General features: G+C 36.8%; 1 protein-coding gene across 6 annotated transcripts in view; it reads left to right on the top strand.

The window, feature by feature from the left end:
• The window catches only part of UNC13C (unc-13 homolog C), a 614,642-nt gene that overhangs the window by 13,403 nt on the left and 587,882 nt on the right, over window positions 1-13,357 (top strand). For all 6 annotated transcript variants that reach the window (XM_058737680.1, XM_058737682.1, XM_058737681.1 and 3 more), the window contains exons 3-5: window positions 5,102-5,197; window positions 8,115-8,236; window positions 9,188-9,252. The gene's annotated coding sequence lies outside the window, so the exon portion shown is untranslated. The remainder of the gene's footprint in view (window positions 1-5,101; window positions 5,198-8,114; window positions 8,237-9,187; window positions 9,253-13,357) is intronic.

Below are 13,357 nucleotides of genomic sequence, written 5' to 3'. Positions count from 1 at the left end.
TCCAAATATCCCAGATGAGTAAATAAGTTAGGCTGCGCCAGTTATCAACATCTAGTTATCAGATTCTTTCCTGAAAGTTATGGTAGGTAAGGTAAGACCTGAGTAATTGGACACGTGAGGCAGAGAAAGGATTCATCATTTGGTAGCACAGAAAAGATGAACAGAGAAGAGGCCAGGTTGTTGGAAACAAAATTTGTTTACCTTACAAACTTTGTGTTTTAAGGGTTAAGCATTTCTGTGTTCCTCAGCTACAAGGCTCAGGCCAACTAGCTGAAAGCATTATTAGATGCTAGGAAACCTTTGATTTATTACTGGAAGTTTGAACCTCTTGACCCTTTTCACCTGTTGTGCTCATCCTCCCAACCCCACTCCCTTCTGGCAACCACCAATTTGTTGTTGGTATCTATGAGGTTGGTTCATTTGTTTTGGTTTTTAGATTCCACATATAAGTGAAATCATACGGTATTTATCTTTCTCTGTCTGACCTATTTTATTTCACTTAGCATAATTTTCCCAAGGTCCATCCATGTGGTTGCAAATGGCAAGATTTCATTCTTTTTATGGCTGAGTAGTGTTCCGTTGTGTGTGTGTGTGCGCACGCACATGTGTGCACACACGTGCATATGTGTGCACGCACCTCTTTATTTACTCCTCCATTGATAGACACTTAGGATGTTGCCGTATCTTGGCCATTATAATGTGATAAAGATAGGAGCACATGTATTTTTAAAAAAATACTCAGAAGTAGATACACTAGATCATAAAGTAGTTCTATTTTTAATTTTTTGAGGATCCTCCACACTATTGTCCACAGTGGCTTCACGAGTTTACATTCTCACCAACAGTACACAAGGGTCCTATTTTTCTCCACATCCTCACCAACACTTGTTATTTCTTGTCTTTTTGATAATAGCCATTCTAACAAGTGTGAGGTGATAACTCATTGTGGTTTTGATTTTCATTTCCCTGATGATTAATGATATTGAACAAATTTTCATGTCACTATTGGCCATCTGTAGGTCTTCTTTGGAAAAAATTCTGCTCAGGTCTTCTGCCCATTTTTTTAAATCAAATTGCTATATATACTACATAGTTTTATGTGTTATTTGTGTAGTTTTGGTATTCTTCTTTTATCAGATTTATGATTTGCAAATACATTCATTCAGTAGGTTGTCTTTTCATTTTGTTGATGGTTTCCTTTGCTGTACAAAAGCATTTTATTCATATTATTTATTTATTTATATTTTTTAACGTTTTTTAATTTATTTTTGACACAGAGAGAGACAGAGCATGAACGGGGGAGGGTCAGAGAGAGGGAGACACAGAATTGAAACAGGCTCCAGGCTCTGAGCTGTCAGCACAGAGCCCGACGTGGGGCTTGAACTCACAGACCGCGAGATCATGACCTGAGCCGAAGTCGGATGCTTAACCAACTGAGCCACCCAGGCGCCCCTACAATATTTATTTTTGAGAGGGACAGGGGCAGAGAGAGAGGCAGACAGAGAATCCAGAGTGGATTCTGCGCTGACAGCACCAAGCCTGATGTGGGGCTCAAATTCACAAACCATGAGATCATGACCTGAATCGAAGTCAGACACTTAACCGACTGAGCCACCAAGGTGCCCCATGTGCAGAAGAATTTCAGTTTGATGTAGACCCACTTATTTTTGCTTTTGTTGGCTTTACTTTGGGTGTCAATCCAAATATTCGTCACTAAGACCAGTGTCAAGTAGCTTACCACCCATGTTTTCTTCTAGGTGTTTTATGACTTTGGGTCTTACATTCAAGTCTTTAATCATTTTGAGTTAATTTTTGTGTAATGGTGTAAGATAGTGATCTAGCTTCAATCTTTTATATGTGGCTGTCTCTTTTCCCAGCACCATTTACTGAAGATACTATCCTTTCCCACTATGTATTTTTGCCTTTTTTGTTGTAAATTAATTGATCATATATGTGTGGGTTTATTTCTGGGCTCTCTATTCTGTTTCATTGATCTATGTGTCTTATTTTATGCCAATACTATATTGTCTTGATAACTCTAATTTTGTGATATAGTTTGAAATCAGGGATCATGATGCCTGCAGCTTTGTATCTTTATCAAGATTTCTTTGGCTATTTGGAGTGTTGTGGTTCCATACAAATCTTAAGATATTTCTATGAAAAATGCCATTGAAATTTTGAAAGGGAGGGGCGCCTGGGTGGCACAGTCGGTTAAGCGTCCGACTTCAGCCAGGTCACGATCTCGCGGTCCGTGAGTTTGAGCCCCGCGTCAGGCTCTGGGCTGATGGCTCGGAGCCTGGAGCCTGTTTCCGATTCTGTGTCTCCCTCTCTCTCTGCCCCTCCCCCGTTCATGCTCTGTCTCTCTCTGTCCCAAAAATAAATAAACGTTGAAAAAAAATTTAAAAAAAAGAAATTTTGAAAGGGATTGCATTAAATCTGTATATTTATTTGGATAATATAGACATTTTAATAATATTATTCCAAACCATGAGCATGGAATACCTTTTTATTTATGTGTGTCTTTAGTTTTTTTTTGTCAGTGACTTTTAGTTTTCAGTGTACAGGTCTTTCACCTCTTTGGTTAAGTTTATTCTTAGATGGTTTATTCTTTTTGATGCAATTGTAAATGCGATTGTTTTCTTGATTTCTATTTCTAATAGTTTGTTGCTAGTTTACATATACAACTAATTTTTGTATATTGATTTTGTACCCTGCCACTTTATTGAATTTAGTTATGCTAACAGGTGTGTGTGTGTGTGTGTGTGTGTGTGTGTGTGTGTGTGTGTGTGTGTAGTCCTTAGAATTTTCTCTATACTACACAAAGTAATGTCATTCTCAATAACAATTTTACTTGTCCATTTTTTCAATTTGGATGCCTTTTTTTCCTTTCCTAATTGCTCTGGCAAGGACTTCCGATACTATGAATACTATGTTGAATGAAGGTGGAGAGAGTGAGCATCCTTGTTTTGTTCCTGTTACCCTTGTTATTCTGTTGAGGTTCATTCCATCTACACTTTGTTGAGAATTGTTACCATAAACGGATGTGGAATTTTGTCAAATGATTTTTATGCAGCTACTGAGACAATCATATAATTTTTATACCTTTTTATTTAATAGAGTAATTTTTAATTAATTTTTATTTATTATATTTATGTGGTACATCATGTTGATTGATTTTCAGATCTTGAATCATCTTTGCATCCCTAGGATAAATGCTACTTGATTATATTGTATGATCCTTTTAATACATTGTTGAATTCAGTTTGCTAATGTTTTGTTGAGATTTTGGAATATATGTTAATCCAGGAATATGGACCTGTAATTTTTTGTGAGTCTGTGATGTCTGTCTGCTTTTGATATTAGGGTAATGATGGCCTTGTAAAATGAGTTTGAAAGTGTTGCCCCTCTTCAGTTTTTTGGAATCTTGAGAAGGGTAGATAATAAAATGTTTGATGGAATTCATCAGTAAAGCCTTTCAGTCTCCTTACTAGTAATTGGTCTATTCAAAATTTCTATTTCTTCCCAATTATCTTGGAATATTGTATGATTGCAAAAATTTATCCATTTCTTCTAGGTTGTTCAATTTTTTTGGCATATAATTGTTGATAATAATCTCTTATGATCCTTTGTATTGTAACTTCTCCTTCATTGCTGATTTTATTTTTTTAAGTACTCTCTTTTTATCTTGGTGAGTCTAGCTAAAGGTTTATCAATTTTTATTACCTTTTCAAAAAACTAGTGTTTAGTTTTATTGATCTTTTCTATTTTATTAATTTCTACTCCAATCTTTACTATGTATTTCCCTCTGCTTACTTAGGGCTTCTTTTATTCTTATTTCTCTAGTTCCCTTAGGTGTAAAGTTAGTTTGAGATTTTTCTTGTTTTTTTTTTTTAGGTAGGCCTGTATGGTTAAGACTGAAACACATCATCTCTCTCCTTTGTCTTGTATTATAGATACACCTTCCCTGGCTAGCATCTCTGATTGTATAATGTAGGTGGCTTAACTGGTGGGGTGACCCCTACTTGAGGGGTCTGAGCCTTTGGTCATTTTGCCATGCTTAACTGTTTCCCATCAAATTAGGCAGGGGATTATGAGGAGTTTCCTTAGTGGCTTATTTGGGTGCCAGACATACTCTTTCTTGTTTTCATAGTGTAATTTCAGCCCTATATTCTAATGATCAGAATCAGTTCTTCCTGGCGTAAGTTAAAGTGACCAGGTAGCAACCGTATTTTAAGATTTCACGGTGCTTTCACTGTGTCCTTATAGAAACAGTCCTTCTCTGGGAACCAAGTGCTCCATAATTACAGAAAACAAAATTGTAGGGATGTAAAGTACAAATACTCCAAGCAGAACATTGGGAGTGATAATAAGTAGAGCCACTACTTGCTTCTCAAATATGTATTTTGTCTGCTGGGGACACAATATCATGTGATGATCATGGATTTAGAACGTATATTACATTCTGAAGTGTCCTATCCTATCAAGGTATCTTTTCTAAACTGGCACTACAAATATTTCTTCAAAGGCTATTTTTAAATTTTATCAGCCTAGAAGCCTCTGGGATTTGGTGTAGTATGTCATAGAACTAGTGAAATGCATAGTCATGAGCCCACTGCTGCATATCCACTACTGTCAAGTAATCCTTTTGGTCTAAGGTGAAATTATGTGGGTGGGAAAAGCAAATTAATATCTGCAATTGTGTTGATTTCAGTTAAAATGAAGCATTTCCCTTTCTAGAATAGAAATTCAATGTAATTAATTGTTACCAACTGGCAAGTTGATCTTAAAAGATGAATTAGGTGCTCGGCATTATTCTCTCTTGCCGTGATTTTGAACATTCATCAGCGTTAGTACGTGGATCAACATTGGTGAATGACAGCCCATGCTGTTGAGTCCATGCGTTATCTCCATTTCAACTACAATTGACCAAATAATTGTGTTTACTTGGTTATATATTGCTTCTTCCATGGCGGATGCTCTCTGATGAGCATCAACATGCAAAACTGAAGTTTTCACACTTCATGCCCATTTCCTTAAATCTATCTGCATGTTTCTTACCTGGCTCTCTTTGACTTTGGTATTCCACTTTTTCTTTTTACAGGCTCCTGAGAAATTATCCAAGTGATCTCCGTTGCTCATGAGTTCTCATACATTTTTCCCGTGGACCATTCTCTTTCCACACAAAGTGGATGATAAGGTAACCCACCTCAAATTCTGCCTATTGGGAGGATTTTCCTGCACTGTCGTCATTCAGTGCCATATTAAGTGGGACTGTGTAGCAGTAGTCCATTTTCATGGACTTCCCATGTTAAGATAACCACATTCAGAGACAACCCCTCCATACACTAAGGTCAGATTCTTTTCTTCTTCCCTTAGCCTTCCTTAAGGGTTATCTTCCAATGAGGGTGTGTGTGTGTGTGTGTGTGTGTGTGTGTGTACACCCACACACACTCTGAGGGAGAGGCATTGGTGCAATAGTAATGGATGACAAAGATCTAGACTACATACTCATACAGCTTACTTGTGCCCTGTGACACTGTTCATGTCTGATAATCCCAGGTATACCATTTCCATTTTATACTGAATTGCTATTGGGTCCATCTAATCATATGATTGGGTGAGTCAAATAGAACTAACCTTCTGATAAGCAGTTTTGGCAGCATGCCACATACTCAAGTGCTCTGCATGTATTTGGGCCCAGTTGCAGATTGGGAAATACTTTTTTTTGAATAGTGTATAGGTCCCCACCGCAGATGGCATAAAGTTTCCAGAATTGGGGGAGGGGGGTCAGATTGTGACTGTCCTATGGGATCTGACCATAATTTCACAAAGTGACTTTTTTCACCACAGATATCTCTGTCCATAATGTCTGAACTGTATCAGCCTTTGATGTTAGTAGCATATGGGCTATAGTAATACTACCAAGATAGTTTGTTACTTCCAGAACCTGCAGAGGCTACTACATTTTGAGGCAATGATTTATTTTTTATTTTGGTGGGGATTTCTGGGTATCCTATAGACCACTTATTCTGAAAAGCTGCACTAGTGTCGACCTTTGAATCATAGGATTGATCTTCCTCTACAGCACATATGTCTTAGTAAGGCTGTCTTTTTCACCTTCCTGCCATGTTTTTCTCACTGGATCCAACTAACAAGATATCATCAGTGTAGTGGTTAAATGTAATGTTCTTCTAAATATTCAGATGATCTAGGTCCCAGTGGGAGAATTAATACAGTCCCTGGGCAAGACTGTATGTTCTTGTCTGCCCCATTTGAATATGGTCTGCTTCTGATCTATTTTCCTGACAAGTATAAAAAAGAATGAATTTGCCAATTCAGTGGCCACATACCATGTATCTGAGGCTATGTTAATCTGCTCTAGCAAAGATAGCACATCTGTGAACAAGCTGCAATTGAAGTGACTACTTTGTTGAATTTATGGTAGTTCACTATCATCCTCTAGGATCTATTTTGCTTTTGTAAGGGCAAATCTGGTGAACCAAATGAGATGAATGAAGTATGATTATGATGGGAAACAACAGCTCTGCATCATTTAAAAAATCTTTATGTGTTGTACTGATCTCTGCATTCCCCAAAATAAGGTAGTTTTTTTAATTTACTTTCTTGGCCTCCACTATGATAGCTCTTATCCCACAGGCAAAGGAATCAATGTGGAGGTTTGGCTAACTATCACATATATTCATTCCAATTAAACATTTGAAGACTGAAGAAATTACCAGTGTGTGATCCCAGATAGACTCAGTGGATCACCAAGAGTTCTATCTGAGCTACAACTGTTAATATCTGCTCTTATATACACCCACTCTAAAAGAAGGTTATAATGGTGTTGTGGCCACTTAGTGTCAGCTCAGACTTAGCTCTCCCAGTCCTCACCCCAAAATATTTGGATATTCTCTTCCCTAGAAAATGATTATACAAGTAGGCCTTTTTGGTGAAGGTCTATGGGAATTATTACTATTTTTATTTGTTATGATGTAGTGAGGTCCAAACCTCATTGAGACCTGGCCTCTCCTTCAGTCAATAAGTTCTGGGTGACAGTCTTCAATCTCCTGATCATCTATCCATGATTTCTGTTGCATTTCTAAATTAAACATTATCTTTGGAGGAGTGTGTATCTGTACCTCTAGGAACTGCATTCTACTAATGATATCTTTATCTCTAAGTTGCCTCGTGGCTGCAATTCCAACATTGCATCTTATTGTGATAATTGCACCTACCATGTTCCTGACAGAAAAATACTACTACCTAACTTCAGTTGTTCTGTGACTCTGTCATTGCCATTGCTATTAGAGCCTAGTTCTATAACATTCCTATACTATAGAGGATAGCCACCAATGAGATATTCAATGATGCCACTGAGAAACTTAACACATCACTTATCTCATTGTTAAATGGCATGCCCTGCCATGGAACATTTTTGCCTGATGAGTTTTCTGGCTTTATGTAGTATAGCCACTCTAGAACATCCACTTCTCTGAGACTTATGATCTCTTTCTGTACTGTTTGTCGTATTATTTCTACTTAGTGCAGACAATAATTTTTTCCCCAAGCTTACAAGACACATTATAGCATTGTGTTATATTGTCTTCTATGGTCCTGCCAGATGATAAATTCAGGATCATAAGAGAGTGTTTCCATAGCAATACATTCTTCCCTATTTAACCTCATATACCTCTCCATTAATGCAGCACTGACAGATTCTAGTTAACAAGTATTCTCTCAGTTCCTGTGAGTACATATGAGTACATGTATTTTGGTGAGGTCCTACAGTTTCTTTGGCATATAGTCTCTTTCCTCTCTTAATGGACCCTACATTTACTCAGCTAGATTAGGTTGTGACTTTACCCTAGTTCTTGATCTGAAGGTTCATGGGGGTGTTTGTGGTAGATCTTGTTGGAAACTGCACAGATTTTCTTCTAAGTTAGAGACCTATGCATTGTCTTCACACAAAGATAGAGCACTAGCTGCCAATAGGGAGTGGACCACTTTTGGGGTCTTAGAAGGTTCCAGGGAATATGAAGATTCAAGAGTTTCAAGTGAATTGACCCAGATGTCCCCATCTCATGACTCACAGTCCAATTTTTTCCCCCCAGTTAAGGCCCTGACCTTGGAATAGCCAACCTAACTTGAGAATTAGAACTTCTCTGGAGCTCTGCTGCTCTTCTGATTAATTCCTGGGTCTAGTGCTCAGCTTTTTCTGCATCTGCTACAAGAGGTGAGAATTTATCTGATGACATGAACGTCCATTGTATTTACACTTAGCCTTAAGTTGGTGATTAATTATGTTTAGCCTTTATCTTTCTCTACTGTATCCAGAGCCCCAGCAACAGCTTTTCTATTCCATAGTGCTAATTACTTCCTCTCCTCAACTTCTCAAGTACCTGGAAATACTGTACCCACGGGTTCATTCCCTTCTACTGGTATTGCACCTCAGCCCACCCCTAGTAAATATTTTAACAATTGAATTGCTGCCACAGACGATTCTCAGAGTGACTTAACTATGTGCTTTAGCAATGAACACAAGATTCTTGACAGTTCGTAGAATGAATTATTTAGTTCTGAAGGGGTTATCTCTGTGGTACACCACACTGTGCACACTTATCTTTCCATTAATTTTGGGAGTGGATTCAGATGGGAGGCTGTAGTGCAAATATTATGATTGAGATTACATTGATTTTAATTTCAAAAGTACACAGAGTGTATGTTCTCTGGGATATCTTTTTTTTATGTCCTTCTTTCTCTGAAGGCATAGAAATTTACTCAGAAGGCTTTCTCACTGATTATTTTTTAAATTATTTTTAAACTTCTATTTCTAAAATGTATTTTAAAATACCAGATTTTGGTTCCTGGATATCAAAGATTGTCTAATTTGGCATGCCATTCCTTTGGGTCTTGGCTTTGTAGTTGTCATCCAAGCCTAAAAGAAGGGTATGGACTGAGTCAGGAGGGGACAGACAAACACAGGGACATTCAGAGCCTGAATCTTAGGGTGATTTTGTGGGAGAGAGGGAGGGCTTACCTTCCTTTGTGAGAGCACTCTTTGGAAAACTTGAATTTGGATAGATAGACATTGTATATGTTAACTGCTGTGGTTATTAGAGATGTATTTTTGTACTGCCTTTTTAATTTCTTTCTTTTTTCTTATTTCCGCTACACCAGCATCTAGACGTCCTATAGATCAAGTTACCAACTGCTTTCATTGTGATTGTTTACTCCCAGATGCTGTTTGAGGTAAGAGCTGGCTAATGATAAGCATGTTTTAGTTTTAAACTGAAGAGATTTTACATGTATAATTTAGTAATCCTTAGTAAAAAATGTAAGATATTTTTAAAGAACTGCCTTGATATTTTGAGTTCTTCATTGGAAGCATATATTATCTATTATTATATGGATCATGCTATATCTTTACTGAAGAAGCTAAAACATATTTTGCTCTTAGGAATTATGATATAAGTTCTTTATGGATTTACTTAAAAAGCACCTTGTGATATAGGAAGAGGATGAAATTGCAGCTTTGTTGAGTGAGAAACTAATTTTAATTTTAGTTGTAAGTGCCACACCCAGTTTGCTTGCATCCTGTGAAGCATAAGTAATTGACTTTCACCCAAGAGTTAGAATCAAATGAAGTTCCATTGTGTGAAGAGAACTGCACTGCACCTAATACTTTAAAGGGGAAAGGAGTGAAGATGCTAATTATGTAAGCATCTAAATTTTGGTCTGTTGCCATGCTGTGCAACATTCATTCAAATTTAAAATTCTCACTTTTACTACAGAACAAGGATACATCTAGAGTTAAAGCACAATTGGTGAGGTGAGAACAGCTAGGAAGTCCTGGTAATAGTCAAGTGTAGAAGCCTATGGTGAAGAGTAAATGAATTTATGTTTTTTAATGTGTGTGATACATGGTATGTGACTGGAATGTATTAAGACCTACAACGTTAGTTACTATGTTTTCTAAAAGAAGATACTGACCTAAAGTGTACACTGATGAGGGCCTGACCAAGATGATGGCTCTGGAAGTAGAAAAGAGGTATGGGGAATGAAATTGTAAAGTTGAGAACAATAATATTTAGAAGTGGCTAGAGGTTTATGGCAGAGAAAGAGAGGAGTTAAAAGTGAACCTGGAGAACCAGTCTGTGTAACTAAGAGCATGTTGATTTTGTTGATTAGTACTATATGAAAAATTTAGATAGTATTGTTATGGATGTGAAGATGAATTGAAAAATGTTGAATTTGAGATATTAATGGTCATTCAGACCAGACTGGCCAATACACAATGAGGAATTAGTGCAAAGAAGAGAAGGTAGATGCAGATATTAATACTTTGGTAGTTAGAAAAAAGAGGAGTAACAGTCTCAAAACAGAAAGGCCAGTAGAGAACCTCATTAGGGTCTCTTTGTAAAGGATAACACTTAAGGAAACTGGATCTCATACTGTAGACAAAACTCAAAGGCCTAGAAAGTAGTCAGAAATAAAGGCATTTTCTCCCTTTGTGGCCGTATGTTGTCTCATTTTTGCTTTTGACTTCTTGTCTACATTGTTTGATTTTTTCTGAAAATAGGTTTTCACCACTCAATTTTTACAAAGTTCAAAAGTTGACCATTCAGGTCACAACTTTATGTCTTTCTTCATATGTCTTCATATGTCATATGTCTTTTTTATGTTCTTTCTTCTTTCTTATTGAAATGACCAAAAAGATCTCATGAACTCCATGTTCCAACTCCCAGTTCCCAAAAGAGAGGAACTGATTAGCCCGGTTTCTATCATGTGATGACTCTGGTCAAAATAGCTGTGTCCAGAGAGAGACTCCAGTAGGTCATGTTGTCATGTAGGTGTATAGAATGATTTAAAGAAAGGCCAAGTGGTTAATGGGTTCAGATGCAGCAGACAGTTGGAGAAGGTTTGGTTTATACACATATTATTCATGCCCAATAAAAGAGGAATTTGGTAGAGTTCTGGGGCTAGAATCAAATAGTAGGAAGTTGGGACGCCTGGGTGGCTCAGCCGGTTAAGTGTCCGACTTCAGCTCAGGTCATGAACTTGCAGTTTGTGAGTTTGAGCCCCTCATTGGGCTCTGTGCTGACAGCTCAGAGCCTGGAGCCTGCTTCGGACTCTGTGTCTGCCTCTCTCTGCCCCTCCCCTGCTCATGCTCTTTCTCTGTCTCAAAAATAAATAAAAACATTAAAAAAAAATTAAAAAAATACCCAAATAGTAGGAAGTTGAAGATGAATGGACTCCTGAGGAAGCTGAGACCACAGGTCTCCTCTGTGCTTCAGAAGACTTTGGTAGAAGGTACAGTAACTTGAGGAGGTAACAGCGTTCAGGGAAAGCTGAAAACTGTCTTTTATTCCTTTGTTTGTAATAAGGGAAGATGTAAACATGCTTATTGCTAGGTTGGATGGACCCAGTATAGACAGACTAAGCTATAAGCAAGTGAACACATAATTGTTGGAGCATTATCCCAGTGGTGGTGAGTGGTGATTCAACCAATAGGACAAGAGGAAACAGGACCTTTGGAAAGAAGATTCTTGTATCTTAGACAGGTGCAGTGACCTAAGGGCTGAAATAAATGCTTTTCTGGATAGTTATTATAGTTTTCCAATTGGATGTCATTGAACCTCTGGACAACTTCAGTCTGTCCTTAGTCAAGGGGGCTTTTTTGGTGTCAGCTAGAAGATTTCCAAATTGGTATGAAAATTGAGGCCTGGCCTTGGTGATTAGCCTGGCTGTCAAAAGAACCTTTTGTTTCCTAACCATGCTGTCTTTCTACTTAGACTTGTATATTTTTGAGTGTGTAACTCTTTTTGTGTGCTGCGTGCTCTGAAATAACACTAAATGGTGGAACTAAAAGAAGACCTAATTTTCAAAAAAAGTCCATTAAACCAGTGTCCACCATTCCAGGGAATTTCTTCTCATGGGCTACTTCCATTATCAAAGTACACATTATATTTATTTATTTATACATCTTTATTGGAATAAGATTTTTCAACAGTGAAGTACACCGATAACAATTTTACAGTTTGAAGATTTTTAAAATAAACACACCTAGCACCCCTGTTGAGTTAGAGAATCTCTATCCCCAAAGTTGTCTCATGTCTCCTTCAAGTCCATTTTCTTTCTTCATAGGCAACAATTTTTGGATTGCTATTATCATAGGATAGTCTTGCTTGGTACTTAATATAATTTAAATAGAGTATTTACTCTTATATCTGACTTTTCTCAACTTAATGTTTTAGAGATTCATGTGGGGTGATGGGTATTGAGGAGGGCACCTTTTGGGATGAGCACTGGGTGTTGTATGGAAACCAATTTGACAGTAAATTTCATATATTAAAAAATAAATAAATTTAAAAAAAAAAAAAAAAAAAAGAGATTCATGTGACATTTTGGGTCATTCTTTTTATTGCTTATTAGTGCCCCGTTATTTTAATATAATGTAATTGGTGTATCCACTCTCCTGATGGGTAGTTTTCCACTGTTTGGCTTTCATTAATAAAGGTATCTTAGAAATTCTTCTATAAGTTTGGGAAAACATATCTTAATTTCTCTCAGGTAAATACTTAGGAATGCATTTCTGGGTCATAGTATAAGTATTAGGTTTAACTTTATAAGAAACTGCCACATAGTTTCTAGAGTAATTATATTACATTGTCTTCTGTAATGCCTAAGAGTTCCAGTTGTTCCACATTCTTTCCAGCACTTGAAATGGCTGATCTTTTTAAATTTGAGCCATTTTTGTCTCTACAAAATAGTATCTCCTATTTTCTTTTAATTTACATTTTTCTGATGTAGAACAAATTGCATATCCTCATTGGCCAATTAGAAATAATTTTGAAATGGTTGCTATTTACTAGGCCATTGTATTACTTTTAAGGATGTGTTCTTGGCACTAGATGAATTTTTGGACAGATCAAAAGTAATAAAACTGAGTAAAATGAGCTAGAAATACCTAATCATCTATGACGAGTACTTGGTGAACAGATTTTTATTGAGACACTCAAGGTGCAGAGATCTTTAGATTTCATTAATTAGACATGTGGACGTCTAATCAATGTACCACTTAGCATAAGACTTTTTTTTTTGGCGGAAATACTTTATTGTATAGATGGTTCTTGTAGAAATACAGTAATAACTTAGAAATGTGAACTTTACTTGTGCAGAATGTGTGATAATTACTTCTTCTAGGAAAGGATTAAACTTAAATCAAGAAGAGTATAACTCCTTTCCTCTTCTGTCTTACTAACATTACGTTGACTTCTATTCATGGTTGAGGAGATTAATGATAATAAATGAATTTATTTTATTTCCAATGAAAACTAAATAGCTACTAAATATC

The sequence above is a fragment of the Neofelis nebulosa genome, chromosome 7 (genome assembly GCF_028018385.1).
Source record: "Neofelis nebulosa isolate mNeoNeb1 chromosome 7, mNeoNeb1.pri, whole genome shotgun sequence".
In the NCBI taxonomy this organism is placed as follows: Eukaryota; Metazoa; Chordata; class Mammalia; order Carnivora; family Felidae; genus Neofelis; species Neofelis nebulosa.
This window is presented reverse-complemented; position numbering and strand designations above follow the sequence as displayed.